This window comes from Ursus americanus, chromosome 22 (genome assembly GCF_024610735.1).
Source record: "Ursus americanus isolate L20-20 chromosome 22, mUrsAme1.1.p, whole genome shotgun sequence".
NCBI classification, from domain to species: Eukaryota; Metazoa; Chordata; class Mammalia; order Carnivora; family Ursidae; genus Ursus; species Ursus americanus.
This window is the reverse complement of record NC_142148.1, coordinates 46,495,662-46,510,598: the sequence shown is the minus strand read 5'-3', so window position 1 is coordinate 46,510,598 and position 14,937 is coordinate 46,495,662. Positions and strand designations below refer to the sequence as shown.

At 46.0% G+C, this 14,937-nt stretch overlaps 1 long non-coding RNA gene across 1 annotated transcript; it reads right to left on the bottom strand.

Moving 5' to 3' along the window:
• Positions 1–2,371: 2,371 nt before the first annotated feature.
• On the bottom strand, positions 2,372–8,557 carry LOC148108075 (uncharacterized). Its single transcript, XR_015720974.1, has 2 exons — positions 7,807–8,557; positions 2,372–2,786 (listed from the first exon to the last, which is right to left on the bottom strand). It is a non-coding gene; the product is annotated as an uncharacterized LOC148108075 (long non-coding RNA).
• Positions 8,558–14,937: the final 6,380 nt, after the last annotated feature.

Genomic DNA, 14,937 nt, shown 5'->3' with positions numbered 1-14,937 from the left:
TTGAGGTAAGCAGTAGCTTCGGCATGACTGAAGAATTACTGGGCTAGAAACAGACCTGAGGATATGACCAAGAATGTAGTGGAGACGTAGGATGGGGCATATGAAAGAGAGGTTAAGAAGGATGAAGGAAAGAATAATAAAGTCTAATATACTCCCAATAGGACTTGAAGAAGGAAAAAAAAGACTGAGAGGCAAGATTCAAAGAGATTGGCTGATAATTTTCCAGAACTAAATAAAGAAATTCTCAGGTTTGGGAAGGACAGATAAAAATAAATTCACATGTAGACAGATGTCTACATTCACAAGATAATGAAACTGCAGAACGACAGAACCAAAGAGATCTTAGAATTAACCAGAGACAGACCAGAGAGAACTGAGTAAAATTCTCTAAGAGCATAAAAGAAGCACGTGATCTGTGCACAAGATTCACGCGGAGGCCTCCAGACCAAGGCAAGGAGACAGGTACCCATAAATTCAGCAGCAGAAATGCTGAAGAGCAAGTAGCAGCCTTCTTTATGGAAATCATAAAGGATGAATTACACACACACACACACACACACACACACACACACACACACAAATTCCTTGTTCAAGAATTGAGATTTTCCTTCCCCTCAATTTTTCTAGTCTCTGGTCTTATCCCAGGTGTGACAGTTAATTTTGTTCCAACTTCACTGGCCTAAGGGAGGCCCTGAGAGCTGGTAAAACAGTATTTCTGTGTGTGTCTGCAGGGGTAGGAGAAATTAACATTTGGCTCAGTAGACTGATAAAGAAGATCCACCTTCACCAATGTGGGCAGGCAGCATCATCCAATCCATTGGGGGCCCAAATGGAACAAAAAGGCAAAGTAAGGGCCAATTCTCTCTCTTCTTGAGCCAAGACGTCTATCTTCTCCTACCCTTGGAGCTTGAAGCTCCTAGTTCTTGGGCCTTCGGACTCCAGTATGTACACCAGTGGCCTTTGACCTCAGACTTAATGATTCCCTGGCCTTCCTGTTTCCCACCTTGCAGCCAGCAGACTATGGGGCTTCTTGGCCTTCAGAGCCTCATGACCCAATTCCTGTCATGAGTCTCTTATTTATCAATATATCCAGCTACTGTTTCTCTGGAGAGCCTGGACTAACACTAGAGCAAGTCCACCATTCCATATCCTCTAAGCACCTTGACCTTAAGCGGTTCCCCTTGCCCCTCCCCTCAACTCTGTCACTTTCTGATCCTTTCTGAAAATTCTTGGTACTAAGATATACTCTCAGGATAGAAAACTTATTAAATCATGGCCTCAATTAATTCTCCAAAGTTCTCAAACGACTACTTGAAATATGTGTCACATTTTCTCATATGAGTCCATTACACTGCATTCAAATTTATACTTGAAAGAGGTTTCCTTTTTAACGAATCTATGTTATAATGTAAAAATTCTGATAGTTTTTATTAAAATTGGATTTTATATTTTTATGTATTTTATATTTTTGATTATCCTCAAATGAATATCTGGTACAAGTTCTTATAAAGAAATACAACATTAGATGATAATTCATTCACTTGCCTATTGTAACGTTCAAAACAAGAGTCCAGCCCACAGGTTCTAAAATCAAATTTTAAGTCTTAGCTCTCTGGTGATAAACCAGATGTTTCTATCTGCCATTTAAATGTCTTTTCTCTTTTGCTGGTTCTTCATTAAGCAATTCCAATAGAAAGTCAAAGTGATTAGTTTAAACCCTGACAAAACTTGCCATAACTTATTTTGAACACAGACTCTATCTCCTCTCTCTCTCTCTCTCTCTCTCACACACACACACCCTCACACACACACGTACGTCCCTAACATGAGTGTTGCAGGCAGCTCGTTACAGAACCCGCACAGCTCTGCAGCATCCACATTCACGGGGCTTTTCCTAGTGTGGGTTCCAGCGTGCCTGGCACACTGCACTTTGTGAAGGAAGTGACAGGCCTGGAGGATTTCCTCTTTCTGTGCCCCTAGAGAACAAGACAGTCTCCTGACACTTTGTCAGAGGGCACTTCGAGGAGTGCTGCTCTCCTGGCAGCTGGAGAATATTGATCCCACCTGCAGTCACTGAGTCGTTCGGGACTGCCCACAGTTCTCGAGGCCCTGGGGTCTGAAGGGAATGCAGCCATGACTGCATGGGCCTCCCCAGCAAGGCCTGGCCGCTCCCTGGCTATCTCTGTAGCAGCCCCTGCCTGCTGCGCTCCCATCTGCCCACAGGGCATATCTAGTTTCCAGGCTCTTCCCACCATACTAGTTGCCCATCTGCTGACGAGGCTTGTGCACACATGTGCCACAGTTTTCTCTTGGCGGGAAACATCTACTTTTCCTATCCCTGGCCCCCAGACTTTGAGGCCCCACCACTCACACAGCCGGTGCTCTGCGATGTTCCTCCAAGCCTTCCATTTGCTCTCATTTCTTCACAAATATCCAGTACACCCTGGCACTCAGGTCTCTTGGCTGCCTCTCTTTCAGTGCAATTTTTCTGGTTCAGTTTGTGCACTGTAAACAAATTCCAGAAATGAGGCAGATTCTTTGATGCAAATGCCATCTAAAACAATCTGTCTCAACGTCTGGCATCTCATTTCTGAGACAGTCCTTGAAGCAGCTGCTTGAAACAGCTAAGATCCTTTTTGGACCAGAAAGGCTTCCAGGGTCCCCAGGTGAGCAGGGTGTGGCATCACAGCCCGCAGTCCCATGATTGGCCCAGCCTGGAGGGGCATGCAGTACGCTCGGATCCAGTCAGCAGCTTTATGACTCATGAGCTTCTGCTGCTTCTCTGTCTGGCCAGAGAGGGAGGAAAAAGAAATAAGCAGAACTGGAGCAACTGACTATAATTTTAATGACCATCATTTAGCTTTTTTTGTTCAGGGGAAGAATTACAGTGTGAAAAGGACTCAGCCTTGTGAAAGCAGTATGCCGTGGTGGAAGGGCACATGGGGTCAGTGAGCCTGGAAGCTTTGTGGCCTGTGATGATGGCTAGGCTTGCCTAGGCCACAGGCTCCTCCTCAACGCAGGGCAGATTCTTCTGGGCCCCCTTCAAGCTACCTGCACACACCTGCTCTCACTGGGTGTGGACAGGAGTCAGTGACCTCAGGGAGTGAACACCCAACAGCGACAAAGCAATTCCACCAACTGTCCCCACCCTACTGTCTAGCTTCTGATACTTATGGTTTCTACTATCTTTGTTCCAGCTTAATATATATATATATATGGCTGAACTCTGATCATTCCAGAACAGCTCTCGCCCTCCTCCCATACCTGTTGGCTCCTCCTCCCTCCACCCGCAGCCCTGCTGTTCACCTAGAAGTGGATCCCACAGTCACTCCCCTTCCTCAAGAGGGTTTCCGGATGCCATCTCAGTTCCTAAAGGATGGGGTTTATCCCTAGCCATGCATACTAAGGATTTGGCCTTTCTGCAATCCAGGACTGCTCCTGCTTCTCCCCTGACCCCGGACTTTCCCTTCCTCCTTCAAACATTGCAAACATAGGTCCCTTCCCTGCAACCTCCCCCCAAAACTGGTCCCAATTCTCAGGTTAATAAGAAGAACAAAATGCATTTCATGCTTACAGTGGGTGAGCCACCATGCCAAGTACATTGCTGGCATTACTCAGTTCTTCTCACAAAATTATGAAGCGGTAGTATTTTTACCCCTTTTTACAAATGAAGGAACTGTGGCACAGAGAGGAGAAGGATTTGAAGGGCCAGAGCCAGGATCTGATCCACAGAGCCAGGAAGCTCCAGAGTGCAAGCTCTGCCCAGACCATAAGGCTTCCCAGCTCAGGTAAAAATCCAAAGGGAGCTGGGGAGGGTATGATTAAATAACCTTGGAAAAGTGCCACATCTTCGGTTTGTATGAATCCAAAAGTGAACACTGACAAGTGTGGTTCATGCAAGAGCCCAGGAATCCAGCCCTTCTTTGCCTGGCAGCCTCACTGCCATCTCTCACCTCTATACTCTTGGGCACCGAGGCCAAGGTCCAGTCTGGCAGTGGCCGCACAGCCTCCCAGCCCAGGCCATTTTCACATCCTGGCCTGATCTTCCCTCTTCCCCACATAGTTCCCACATATCCCTTCAGCCTCCATTCAGTTGTCTCCTTCCCAGGAAAGCCAACCCCAGCGCCCTGACCATGACAGAGCCCTATTCCATAAACTCACAGTTCCAGGTACCACTCAGTACTCACACACATGACAAGTAATCGATTGTTGGATTACAATCTTTCTTCCCCCAACTATGCTGTGGGGTTTATGAGCACAGAATGGTGAATCCCTAGCAGCCAACTCTGCATCTTGGCACCTAAGTCCTTGCTAAATGAATGAATGCGTGAGTGAATAAATCAAGGAATGGCCACTCATTTGTCTCTTGCACAGCGCCCCCCAGGCTGCCAGGCTGCTAGCTGCCTCCAGTGTCATCGGTTCCCTGGAAACTTCACAGCAGGTGCCATGCAGCTTCCCAGCCTTTCCTATCCTCTGTAGCCTCCTCATTCTTCTGCCAATGGTCGGTCTGTCTGGTTGATAGAATTGACTCTGAGTGCTGTCCTGGATGTGATGATGTGGGATATGGGCATTGTTGTATGCCCTAAAGAAGCCAAACTGGAGACAACTACCAAGATTTCAGATGACTATCTCCTGCTTCTCCTGGCTGAATTCAGTTCAGATGCACTAAGCAAGAAGAAACACCTATCACACAGCTTCATTTCATTTCCCTAATGCCAGAGAAATGCATTCAATGCACCTACTACTATGTGGGAGGCTGTTGAGGTTCTCTGGAGCCCCAGTGGCAGAAGGGGTTGTCTTGGCCTTCACTGAGGAGTACTCCATACAGTAGTAGTGCTCCTGTCACTTTGGATTCAGGTTATGATCACAGATCACGGTTTCTAGGATTCTAAACCAGCTGATATCTGCAAAATGTCTAAGTGGCGGCCACACAGTGTGTGTCATGAGCACTTCTCTAAATTGATGCACAATCCTGGTAGGATCGAATTGAAAGTTATGGATCTTCTTTCTGGAAAAAAAGCAACCATATACACATACGTAATCTTGCACACAGTTTCAAAGTCTTCACAGGCCTCTGGAGGCCCATCTGCTAAAGGAAAAGGAGGACCAGGGCCTCAGGCTATCTCCTCTTTCAGCAGATATTAATTTGTGAGTTATTTTTTAAGTGTTTAAATGTTAAGAGCGTTATATGTCTGGCTAAAGTTCACTCCTCTTTAAAGTTAACCTTTGCTCACTTCCAAACGTCCTTCCATCCTCCCGGCTTGCACCAGTGACAGTCACACCTGTGATGGGTGGGGACCACTGACATATTCTCTCAGAGCATGCTACTTGGTGGCAAAGCTGAGCCCACAGAGGGACACAGTTTCTACACAAGGATCCATAAAGATCTCTAAGATGTAGTTAGTTGAAGGTTTGACTGGAATTGGAGCTGTGGAGGTTGTTGGTTTCAGCTGGCCTAAGCTCATCTCACACAGGCTCATGAGATTCTTCCTGCGCTTGCCAAGAACGGCAAGGTGTTGGCAGCACAATCCCAGTTTTGCCAGCAACAGCTGCATGACTTCCAGCTCACTACAAGCATTAAGAAAAACGGGTGACAGAAGCTCTGTCTAAGCACTAAAGGTGAAGAACTGGGGAAAGGCCATTTGCCTTTTAAAAACACTTTTTATCTTTAAGGCACTGCTCCTTGAAGAACTTTGTAAATCGTTTTACAGTGCTTCTGGACTACATCTTTTTTTTTTATTGTGAGGAAATATATATAACATAAACTTTACCAGTTGAACCATGTTTAAGTGCACTTTGGGGCATTAAGTACGTTCACAGTGCTCTACAGCCATCACTACCATCCATCTCCAGACCTTTCTCAGCATTCCAACCTGAAACTCTGTACCCATTAACAATAACTCCCCAGTCCAACTCCCCCAGGCACTGGTGACCACCATTCTACTTTCTTTCTCTATGAATCTGACCACTCTTGGGACCTCATCTGAGTGGAAGTATACAAACTATGGCCTTTGGAGTCTGGCTTATTTCACTTAGCACAAGTTCGTCCATGTCATAACATCTGTTAAAATTTCATTATCTTTTAAGTGTGAATAATATTCGATTTTATGTATATACTGGTCTTATTTATCCATTTATCTGTTGATAGATATTTGGGTTGTTTCCATCTTTTTGCTCTTGTGGATATACTGCTATAAATACTGGCGTGCAGGTACCTGAGTCCCTGTTTTCAATTCTTTCAGGTATATATTTAGAACCAGTATTGCTGGATCATATAGTAATTCTGTTTCTAATTTCTCTATATCCTCAACAATGGACTGAATTAAGCAAGAGATTTTTACGCATATATAATCTTTTCAGCATGATATTCTCAATAGTTTTATCAAAACTCTCAATACTGTCAGTAGTTTAAAAAAAAACAGTTCTCAGTGTTCAGGATTTGAGCCCAAATAAAATGTCTCCAAGAAAAGCCTATCTGATAATTCACGATGGGAGATGGGAAACATACTTATAAATGGCACTTTATTTTGAAAAAAGTTCAGGTTCCATTAAGAGTTAAAAATGCATATATCTTCTCATCATGAGCATCACATTCAGATAAATTTAATCCAGCCCTCACATTTAGATAAATTTAATCTGGCTTTTAAATAAAGTTTGCTTCAACATGGAATGTCAAAAAGGGTGATGCACCACTTTTTATAGAACAATTTCAAATAAAACCTTGCTGTAACAATACTGCAATCTTTATCACTATCAAGGATCCTATGTAAATATTTAAAACAGCTCATGAAGGATTTAGAATGTGCTAGAAGTCTAAGTAGTCATAAAAACAACATGTGGACAAAAGCAGCCAGGATTCTGTGTTCCACGCAAGTTAGTTAGCATTCACTGCCGGAAAGACTTCTTCATTTGGGAGTCATAATTAGCTTTAGTGCTTGACCAAGTGAAGAAACCAGATGTGATTATCATAAATTTTATATTCAGTTCCCATTAGAAATGCCACATAATCAGGTTCAAAGGTGGAAATTATGTCAAGCTTCTTTAAAGAACTTTTGGAAATCAATAAGAAAAAAACCAACAACCCAATACAGAATTAGCAAAGAACACAAATAGACAATTCACACTTAAGAGTACAAATAGCAGAGATTTCACTGACAAATGGAATAGTATAAAAATAATGAGAGGCCAATATCCAGATAAATTGACTCAAAGTTAAACATAACGTTTGATGCAGCACAAGTACACATGGGAAATGCAATCTCAGGGTCAGTTAGGAAAAAAAAAATTATCTGACTATCCAACTGTATATCCACGGAACTGTCCTTACCTGTTAGCTATCCTGAAGAAGTAAAAGGGAGTGAACAATTTTCACGTAAGGGAGTTCACTGGAGTGCATTTATATTACTAAAAATTTAGAAACAACCATAAGGAGAGGAGTGAATAATTTACAATATATCTATGCATTGATTTATTATGCATTGAAGTAAAGTTTAAAATTATTTAATGGAACTAGTAATTATTTCACAGTGTATACATTTATAAAGTTGTACACTATAAATAGAATTTTGCCAGTTATACTTCAATAAATCTGGAAAACCTTGGGAAAATGCTCACTATATCATAATGAGTAAAGAAGATTACACTATTATAAAAAATGATCTGATTTAATAACGAATCTATAAAACTAGACTGGAGGAACTGTACCGAACTCTACACTGCCCTGGGACCGGTGGTGACGCGCGTGACTGCCACGCCCCGCCCACCCAGCACTGGCCCCGCCCGCCGCGACACCGCCCAGCTACTCACCCTGCACCACCCGAGTCCGCCCAGCAGGCGGGGCCACGCCCCTCACGGACTCCCTGGAGCATAGCGGAGGTGAGGGCCGGGCGGCTCAGCGCCCATTGGTTGTCGGGGCCTTGGTCCCGCCCCACCTCGCCGAGACCTCTCCTTTTCAGGGCTCTTCTGAGGACATGAGGAGGAACTGGGGTGCTGGGTCACGTGGGACGCGCCCCCGCGGGTGTCTGCTGTCAGGCCGTCTTCCAGTTCGTCCTGGGTGGTCGCAGGGTGATGACGTTGGCGCCATCCGTGAGACGCTGGAAGTCCCGCTAAGGTGCGGATTCAGGGGGCCGCTGGGGACATGGGCATCCGGTTTGCAGGCGGCCTCCGAGTACCAGCGAGGGGAGAGTAGGCCCGTCAGCGGTCGAGGCCCTTGCGACCCAGAGCCGGGAGGGGTGTGGGTTCCGGGGGAGGAACGACGGCGCCGCCTAGTGGGTGATTTTCCTAACGTTTGGATTCCCAGGCTCCAAAAGACAAAGTAGTAGGTTAAATTCCAGTAGCTCAAATGAAGTGTCTTTACACAGCTTGGGGTCAGTTAAGAGTTTTGCGTTTTAGCATCCGCCTGAAAATTGGACAGATCATAAGAACTTTAAGTTATTTCTCACAAGGTTAATTCGTGATTTAAAACTTTTTTAAATGTGTATTTTTTTGGTGAGATCCCAATGTGTTTCAGTGAAACATCAACCTGGAGACTTCATTGTTCCAAGTCATGCTCAGGTCGGCTGTTCTGTGGGGAGGAGTGAGTCCTCTCATCGTGGATGCCCGCAACTTGAATGCCCTTTACATCTGCCTACGAAAACATACTCCTAATTCTTAAATGAGATTTTAATTGAAAAAGCAAGACATGCACACTATAAAAAATGGAGGGTCTGGGAGAACATACACCACCAAATGCCTTGTCCCCACATTAAAATCCTAGAATCCACCCCTAAGGACAGCCATCATTAAGTTTTTGCCAATCCTTCCAGAAAGCCCATGCATACAGAGCAAGCCTATATGGGATCTCATTTTTTTAAACATGAAAATCAATTTTCTCATCTGTAAAATGAGGTTGGAAATAGTGCAAAACACTTTGAATAGTTCTTGGAATGTTGATTGCACTGCCTGTGATAACTATTGTGAATATTCTACAAAGATTTTAAATTTTTCTGACTACCACGAATCTCTAAGATTTCATGTCATTCATATCATGTACAGGTCTGCCTCTTGTTTTCAAGGCTGCACAATAATCCATTCTGTGGGAATATTATAATTTGCTTAATCTCTTAGCGTTAGACATTTGAGATGCTTTCACTATTATCACAAAGACTGCTATGATGAATTATCTTGTATGAATATGTGGTGTGTGTATATGGCCATCTGCAAAATACTCAAACAGTTGACACTTGAACAGGGGGTTAGGGGCACTGACCCCTCTGTAGTCAAAAATCCACATACAACTTTTGACTCCCCCAAAACCTAACTACTAATAGCCTACTGTTGTCCAGAAGCCTTACTGATAACATAGTTGATTAACACATATTTCTATATTATATGTATTATATATTATATTCTTTCAAAAAAGTAAGCTAGAGAAAAGAAAAATGTAATCCTGTCAGGCAGGATTCCCATGCCTACAACTCCCACTGTAAGTATCGCGCTTGTCACGTGAAAAAAACACTCCACAAGTCCTTGGTCCACGAAGTCACAGTCTGGCCTGTGCAACCACAGAACTGACAAATAAGAACATTAAATATATAAAGGCTAGAAGGTGATGCCTGCCGAGTTGCAGAGTTGGGGGCAGGGCAGTCTGATGCTTGTGGCTCAAAACTGAAGGGGGTGTAGGTACAACCTGGGGACACCTGGAAAAGATCTCCAGGCAGGAGAAACAGCCAGTGCAAAGGCCGAGCACCAGAGGGAGGGTGCAGGAATGACATGCCATGGATCGCTGGGCCCTGCCTGCGTCTCCTGCCCCAGTCCAAGGGCCCAGCTAATGGTCCAGAGAATCACTCTCTCCAAGTGCTCTAGAGTGCATGTGGAAATAGGGATCAGTCTTTGAAGACTCCTGCTGCTTCCCAGGGTTGCAGCTCCTGATGTCCTGAAATGTGAGCACTTCTGAGGCTGCCTTGTTCAGTGTCCAAGATTATGGCCTCTTCAGTATATTTCAATAAATGCCATGAGCTGGTGTGCTTGACTACCACCAAGCTGTCAATGTTTACTACACCAACATGGATGAAAAGAGGGACCAGCTGGCCATACGTGGAGGATGCCACATGGAGGATGCCACATGGGATGGAAGTCCCATCTCTAGACCTGGGTGGGTTTTTCAGCTCTGTCCCTTCCTGCTCATTCTATGTCAGCACAGTCCACTGACAGCCCATGAAGCCCCAAGAAACAGATGGCCAGATGAGTGTCCTCATTGTGGTCTATGGGCTGTCCACAATGCAACTCCCATCAGACCTTTGTTTTTGAAACCACTCACGTGGTCACCACACAGAGATAGGTTTCACAGGGCTGCTAGGGGTAGAGAAAGGGCTCGCTCTCCACAGGGGGATGCCCTCTACACGGTCTGTAATGTGGAGGCCCCACTTTCCTTGTGGTGGATGGGAGCCCTGTGCTCTACTGAAGTTCACACCTTGAATATGAGCAGCCTATCTGCTGAATAATTTACAGTTGGCTATCATTCCCTTTTAACAAGCTATTTTTTCCCTTGCCCTATAAAAGGACCTAGTTATGAAATCCTGAAATATAAAAATGCAGTGGAAATGTTGCCAAGTTAGTGAGGCTGGAATTGGAGGTGGAGGGGTTGGAGGAGTGTTAGGAGTAGGGCTCACCTATGGCAGCTGGCCCCCACATGCACAGCATTTCACACATATGCAGGGCATTCCTGAGTGAAACAGCTCATCTTCTGGCTAGAGAAGAAGATTCGGGCACATACTCTAGCCTTTCCACTCCCACGTGACCCTATCAGGAGAAAGAATGTTCTGGAATTGGATCGCCTTATATACTTTGTGCTAGTCAGTGAAAATAAGCCGACTGATCGCCTGACTCATCTCCTTCTCCCAACTGGAAGGCGAACAGTAACGGTAAAGCCCCAAGCAGGACGGCAGCAGAGCACAGGCAGGGAGCCGAGGTTTTTCCTCCATTGCTTCCATGGAACTCGATGGGCAGGAGAAATTCTCTCCTTAGGAGATGCAAGGGGGGGGGGGTCTGCATTTCCTGTCCTGTGCCCAATAAGGACTGTGGAACCCTGTCTGGTTCTGAGACATATTCCAGGTAAGGAGCTCCCTGTCCCTGATGGACACTCAGGCCCCGGTGGTAACACTCCTTCCTCATCTCTGGGTTTCCCAGCTACCTGGGAATGTCTCTAGACCAGCAATTCTGCTTCCACTGTACCATCCAATATAGACGGAACCAACCACATGTAGCTATTCAGATTTAAATTAATTAAAATAAAGCAAAAACCCAGTTCCTCAGTTATATGAGTCACATTTCAAGTGCTCAGGAGTCCCGGGTGGCTGGTGGGACATGTCTGTCCATGAGGACTCTGCTGGAAAGCCTGATGACCTCCTGTTCTCAGCACGGCTGGGCGCGGCTCCCACCACTCCCCTCCTTCCCTATTTCCAGAGACCACAGTGCAGTTTAGAGTTTATTGGTCTGCAGCATAAATTGGGCTAAGCGCAGGGTGACCAACTAGTTCTAGTTTTTTCAGGACTTTATTTATCTTAGCACTGAAAGCCCACCTCTAGGAACCCCATCCTGGGAAAACTGGGTTTTTTTCTGATGGGACTGTTGGTGGGATGGGGCCAGAGGGCTGCTCACGCTGCCATGCATGGTCCCTTCAGAGGCGGCACTTTCCCATCATCCTGATGACACCATATGCTCACTCGTAGATGAAACAGTCTTGCATTCACCTCAATTCCACCTCCCTTCCCAAAGCCTCAAGCGTGAGTAGAAGGCTTTGTGCCTTGTCCCGTCCCTCAGCTGGGTCAGCCACCATCTTGGAGGAGGAGGGGTACCCCTTTGGCTACCTGCGCTCACCTCTGTCATTCCTGGGTTTCTCAAGCATGAGCCTTTGGAGGTGAATGTTCTGGTAAGGAGTTTGCATTTTCTGAACTTGTGATTTTTTCCTCTCCGAGGGCACTTGGGTGGGTTTTCTGAGGCCCCCACATCTCTGAGGTATTCTGGCCTTGAAGAACAGACCTCTTGTTCTGGGGGCTCTTGCTCCCCTAGCAACTCTGAGGAACCCTAAGGGCCACCTCCACATTCTTGTCTGCCTTCCCCTGATGCCCTCCAGCCTGCGCTCCCTGCTCAGGCCCATGTCTCAGCCTGGAAAACTGATCCAGGCTTGCTCCTGTGTACAGGCTCACCCCTTGCTCCTGTGTACAGGGGCAGCCGCTGCCCCTCCTCCTACCCTGTCCCCTCAGTCCTCCTGGCTCTCCATCCAGTCCCCGGGGTTCAGAACCCTTTGCTTCATGTCAGAGGGAAGTAAGACCCTTCCCAACATGGCAGCAATGCCCTATCTAACCCAGCCATCCCAGGTGGATGCCACAGCACCAGCCACTGGGCCCCTTCAGGTTGTGTCCATGTCAAGCTAGGCAGACCTTGTTGAAGCCCCTTCTCTCTGGGCTAGAGGCAAGGGAAGTGGCACCTCTCCACACTTCCCTGTTGAGAGGGCTTGGAGCTGAGGTGAGGGGACAGCTTTCTCTCAGTAAACCTCTCCCCAAAATGCTCAACCTCCCTCCCTCCACTTTCTTTACCATCTCTCACCCATCATATGAAGAAATCAACACTTGCACCCTGATGGCCCATTTTGGCAAGCACCGTCTGGGGTTTCCTGGCTGTTGCCAGTCTGACTGGATGGGAGATGGTACCGCCTGCCATCACTGAGATGGTTGCTGTACAATAGGGAGGGGGATGAAAATTGTTAGTTTATGCATCTTCCTTCCTCCCTCCCTCCCTCCCTTTCTTCCTTTCTCCCTCCCTCCCTCCCACCACCCTTCCATATATATTTTTGTGATTTGCCTGTTCTTTTCTTGTGCTATTGTTTTTTTCTCTTAATTTTTTTCCCTTACTGATTTGAAGGTTTTTTATATAGTAAAGAAATACTATGCCTGTCCTTTGTCGTACATACTTTTCTCCAGTTTGTTATTGATGAGTACATTTGGCTGCGTGTAGAAAGGCCCCCAAACAACAGTGGCTTCAAGATGGAAGTGCATTTCTTGTTTCCCCTGAGAGCCAAGGGAGGTCATGCAAGGCTGGTGAGGGACTCCGTGAGGTTCACAGGGACCTCATGGCCTGCTTCCCATTCCTCCACCCCTTGCATGTGGCCAAATAAGCCTCATGGCCCAACAGAGCTTCTAGAACATCAACTCTCATATCTGCTTTCCAAATGGCAGGGTAGAGGAAGATTGGGTGGGAGGAAAGAAAGATTGGCTGCCCCAGTCTTTCAGGAAGACTTCCCTGAAGTGTCTCGTAGCCCTTCCTCATACACTGCACTGGCCCCATTGGGTCTCAGGGCACATTAACTGTGGTCTAGGGAAGGCTGGTCTTTTATCTGAGTGCTTTCCCAACTAAACCCACTTTCCATTGTTCCTGAAGGAGGGGAGAATGGGAGGCCACCAGAGGTGCTCTGGTGCTCTTCAGAATGCCATCTATACTTTTAATTTCCCAAACCTGTTGTCCCACAGGAACACCCACAGGTGCTGTCTTGAAACTTTTCAGGCCAATGTGATTCACAGACTCCAGAGATTTCACGTCAAGCTCTCTGATGGCCTGATGGGACTTGCACCTTCTATCCAAGGCTGAGGTGAGGCAGGTGGCTTCCTACCTCACCCCTTAAGGAGGAGGGCTTTCAGATTTAAAGCCCAGCGTCTCCCTCCATATTAGTCTCTGCACTAATCCTCCCAGCCCGCTCCACTGGCCTCCCTATGGGACAGAGCTCTGGAGTCTTGACAATTCCACACTGTGGTTTGAGACCTCAATTCCAATCTCACAAGTATTTCACCAGCATCTCAGCTAAACTGCTTGTCTCTGCTTGCTAGGCATGTATCTGTAGGATTGATTTGACCACTCTTCATTTGTGGCTTTGAAACTGAATTTATTTACCATTTTAATGTCTTGCTTCCGATTACAGTGTGAATTCTGAGGGCACCTGGGTCTAGTTTGGTTCCCCAGGACACTGTGACAGGGCCATTCCCCTACAACACTCACTGTCTGCCCCTGTTGCAAATCTTTTTCCTCACTTGAGATTAGGTTCTGCTATGGCAGGTGAGACATGCCCCAAACCAATAATGTCTTACAGATAAAATTTCTCTCATTTAAAAAGAAATCTAAGGGTATGTGAACTAGGTCCATTTGGATAGTTCCACATAGTCATCAAGGAACCAGGCTCCTTCCAACTTAACACAATCCTACCTCTTGGGAACAGCTGCCTCCACAGCCCAGAATGAGCCACAACCAGTGGTCAGGCCATCGTAACTGCTCTCTAGGAAGCAAGACAGAGGGAGGAAGGGTCTACCAACAAGCAAATTCCCACAAGTCCCATCCTTCTGCTTCTCCAGCACTGGCCAGAACTTAAGTCATTATGTCAAACCTTCTTTTTGGTGGGTACTTTGTCCTGCTCACTGTTGGGCTTCAGAAATCAGATAAGGGGAGGGGTATGAGGAGGAAACTGCCCTCTGTGCCACCATGCACATCAGTATTCTCTCATCCTTCTCAAAAGTTCGCATTCCAATATCCTAGCCCACAAACCCATCTCAAACCTAGCACACTCTTGTCAAAGAAAATGTAACTAAGGAAGCCGCGTGGCCATGAGTGCTTATTTATTGGTCAAGGAATGATGGAACCTTCTAGTTCTATTCTTTTTTTACGTTAGGAAAACGCAATTAGAGTTGATCTTCAGGGTCAGTAGAACTAGCTTCCTCTTAAAAGCAGTTCCTCACCTCCTCTTTACAAGACTAGTTACTATAGCTGCTTCATTTATAAGAAGTTACTAATTCTTTAGTATTTCACTAAAGAATCTCATTTCAGGTGCTTTCTGCTAAGCTTCTGCCTTTAACCCTCCTTTGCCTCCTCCCTCCTCAAAACTTGGACAAACACATCACGCAAGGGAAAAAAAGC